A 3,521-nucleotide genomic window follows, 5' to 3' on the forward strand; every position below is an offset into this window, starting at 1 on the left:
CCCCAAAAATCTGCATTTTTCCACCCCAAAATCTGCATTTTTCAGCCCCAAAACTGGCGCTTTTCAGACCAAACCTGCATTTTTCAGACCAAAACCTCACATTTTCCAGCTCCAAATTTGGTGGGTTTTAGCCCCAAAATCCACATTTTACACCCCAAACCCTGTATTTTTCAGCCCCAAAATCCACATTTTTCAGCCAAACCCCACATTTTTCAGCCGCAAAAATTCGCATTTTCTGCCCCAAAATCTGCATTTTTCAGCCCCAAACCCTCACATTTTTACCCCCAAAATCCGCATTTTTCAGCCCAAAAATCTGCATTTTCCGCCCCCAAAATCTGCATTTTCCAGCCCCAAAAAAGGCATTTTTCACTTGCCTTTCCCCAAAATCTGCATTTTTTGCCTTTGTTTTCCCCCGAATCAGTGTTTTTTTCAGCTCCATTTTCCCCAAAATCCGCATTTTTCAGCTTTATTTTCCCCAAAAATCCCCATTTTTCAACTCGCCTTTCCCCAAAATTGCCATTTCTGGCTTTGTTTTCCCCAAATCAGCATTTTTTCAGCTTCGTTTTCCCCAAAATCCCCATTTTTCACCTGGTTTTTCCCCCCATTTGCCCTTTTTCCAGCTGCTTTTCCCCAAAATCTCCATTTTCCACCTTTTTTCCCCAAAATCCCCATTTTCACTTTTTATTCCCTAAAATCCCCATTTTTCACCTTTTTTCCCCCAAAATCACCGGGCACAGGTAAACTGGTGACCTGGCACAGGTGAGGGGTGACACCTGGCCCAGATGAGACACATGGCCCAGGTGAGGGCTGTGCCCAGCCCAGGTGTGCGGGTGCCAGGTGAGGGCTGTGCCCTGCCCAGGTGTGCCCGTGGCAGGTGAGGGCTGTGCCTGTGCCAGGTGTGGTTGTGCCAGGTGAGGGCTGTGCCTGTGCCAGGTGAGGGCTGTGTCTGTGCCAGGTGTGCCCGTGCCAGGTGAGGGCTGTGCCTGTGCCAGGTGAGGGCTGTCCCCCTGCCCAGGTGTGCGGGTGCCAGGTGAGGGATGTACCTGGTCCAGGTGTGCAGGTAGCACGTGAGGGCTGTGCTCATGCCAGGTGTGCGGGTGCCAGGTGAGGGATGTACCTGGTCCAGGTGTGCAGGTAGCACGTGAGGGCTGTGCCCATGCCAGGTGTGCGGGTGCCAGGTGAGGGTCGTGCCCTGCCCAGGTGTGCCCATGCCAGGTGTGCCCTGCCCAGGTGAGGGCTCTGCCCAGTCCAGGTGTGCCCTGCCCAGGTGAGGGCCGTGCCCTGCCCAGGTGTGCCTGTGCCAGGTGAGGGCCGTGCCCTGCCCAGGTGTGCAGGTGGCAGGTGAGGGCTGTGCCCTGCCCAGGTGTTCAGGTGAGGGCCGTGCCCTGCCCAGGTGTGCCCATGGTCCAGGTGAGGGCCGTGCCCTGCCCAGGTGTGCCCGTGCCAGGTGTGGGGCGTGCCCTGCCCAGGTGTGCAGGTGCCAGGTGAGGGCCATGCCCTGCCCAGGTGTGCCCATGCCAGGTGTGGGCCGTGCCCTGCCCAGGTGAGGTCCATGCCCTGCCCAGGTGTGCCCCGTGCCAGGTGAGGTCTGTGCCCTGCCCAGGTGTGCCCGTGCCAGGTGAGGTCCATGCCCTGCCCAGGTGTGCCCGTGCCAGGTGTGGGCGGGCGCTCACCTGAGAAGTTGCGGAAGAGCCGCGCGAAGGGGCCGAAGCGCTGCCGGTGCAGGCCACTGCTGGGCCTCCGCCGGCGTCCAGGTGGGCAGCAGGGTCTGGGGGACAGGGGCACAGGTGAGCTCAGGTGACCCCGCAGCAGGGTCTGGGGGCACAGGTGAGCTCAGGTGACCCCACAGCAGGGTCTGGGGGCACAGGGGGGCACAGGTGAGCTCAGGTGACCCCGCAGCAGGGTCTGGGGGCACAGGTGAGCTCAGGTGACCCCACAGCAGGGTCTGGGGGCACAGGGGGGCACAGGTGAGCTCAGGTGACCCCGCAGCAGGGTCTGGGGGACAGGGGCACAGGTGAGCTCAGGTGACCCCGCAGCAGGGTCTGGGGGCACAGGTGAGCTCAGGTGACCCCGCAGCAGGGTCTGGGGGCACAGGTGAGCTCAGGTGAGCCTCCTGCGGTGTCCAGGTGGGCAGTAGGGTCTGGGGGGACAGGTGGGCATAGGTGACCTGGCAACCTGCCCAGGTGAGCTGGCAGCAGGGTCTGGGGGCACAGGTGGGCACAGGTGGGCTCAGGGTGGATCATCCCAGGTGTGAATCCCCCCGCACAGGTGGGCACAGGTGAGCTCAGGGTGGGCAATGCCAGGTGGGCAGTGGGGTCTGACAGGGGGGCACAGAAGGGCTGTGGCCTCTCAGGTGTCCCAAGGTGTCCTCAGGTATTCCCAGGTTCTCCAGGTGTTCCCAGGTGTTCCCAGCTGTCCCCAGGTGATCCCGGGTGTATCCCCCCCCCCAGGTGTCCCCAGGTATTCCCAGGTTCTCCAGGTGTTCCCAGGTGTATCCCCTCACCTGAGGTGCTCCCAGGTGTCCCCAAGTGTGTCCCCCCCAGGTGTCTCCAGGTGTCCCCAGGTGTGTCCCCCCTGAGGTGTGTCCCCCAGGTGTCCCCCCCAGGTGTCCCCCAGGTGTTCCCCCCAGGTGTATCCCCTCCCCCCAGGTGTCCCAGGTGTCCCCCCAGGTGTGTCCCCCCCCAGGTATCCCCCCCAGGTGTCCCCAGTGTCCCCAGGTGTCCCCCCCAGGTGTCCCCAGGTGTTCCCCCCAGATGTCCCCCCCAGATGTCCCCCCAGGTGTCCCCCCCAGGTGTCCCCAGGTGTCCCCAGGTGTCCCCAGGTGTCCCCAGGTGTCCCCCCCAGGTGTGTCCCCCCCAGGTGTCCCCAGGTGTGTCCGTACTCACGTCACTCAGGGGCGGGGGTGGCTCAGTCTGGGTGGCTCGGGGACCCCCTGGGGACACGGGGACACCTCAGCACTGGGGGCACTGGGAGGGCACTGGGAGGGCACTGGGGACACTGGAATGGGACTGGAAGGGGACTGAGGGCACTGGGATGGGACTGGGAGGGCACTAGGAGGGCACTGGGATGATACTGGGCAGACTGGGGGCACTTCAATGGGAGTGGGGGCACTGGGGGCACTGGAATGGGACTGGGATGGGACTGGGGGCACTGGGATGGGACTCGGGGCACTGGGGGCACTGGGAGGAGACTGGGGGCACTGAGATGGGACTGGGAGGAGACTGGGGGCACTGGGATACTGGGTCAGTCTCACTGGGATACTGGGGTCACTGGGATACTGGGGTCACTGGGATACTGGGATCACTGGGATGGGACTGGGGGCACTGGAGTACTGGGGGCACTGGGATAGGACTGGGGGCACTGGGATAGGACTGGGGTCACTGGGGTCACTGTCCCTGGGATACTGGGGTTTCTGGAATGTCCCCGGGTCACTGGAACGATACTGGGAGGATACTGGGGTCACTGGGATATTGGGGGCAGTCCCACTGGGATACTGGGGTCACTGGGATACTGGGGGCAGT

General features: G+C 62.5%; 1 long non-coding RNA gene across 1 annotated transcript; it reads left to right on the forward strand.

Moving 5' to 3' along the window:
- The first annotated feature begins 806 nt into the window (after positions 1-806).
- LOC127465908 (uncharacterized) lies at positions 807-1,418 on the forward strand. The gene is made up of 4 exons (XR_007902452.1): positions 807-911; positions 971-1,015; positions 1,090-1,178; positions 1,231-1,418. It is a non-coding gene; the product is annotated as an uncharacterized LOC127465908 (long non-coding RNA).
- Positions 1,419-3,521: the final 2,103 nt, after the last annotated feature.

Source organism: Manacus candei, unplaced genomic scaffold, assembly GCF_025592945.1.
Source record: "Manacus candei isolate 608988 ecotype Guabito, Panama unplaced genomic scaffold, ASM2559294v1 h1tg000525l, whole genome shotgun sequence".
Taxonomy (NCBI): Eukaryota; Metazoa; Chordata; class Aves; order Passeriformes; family Pipridae; genus Manacus; species Manacus candei.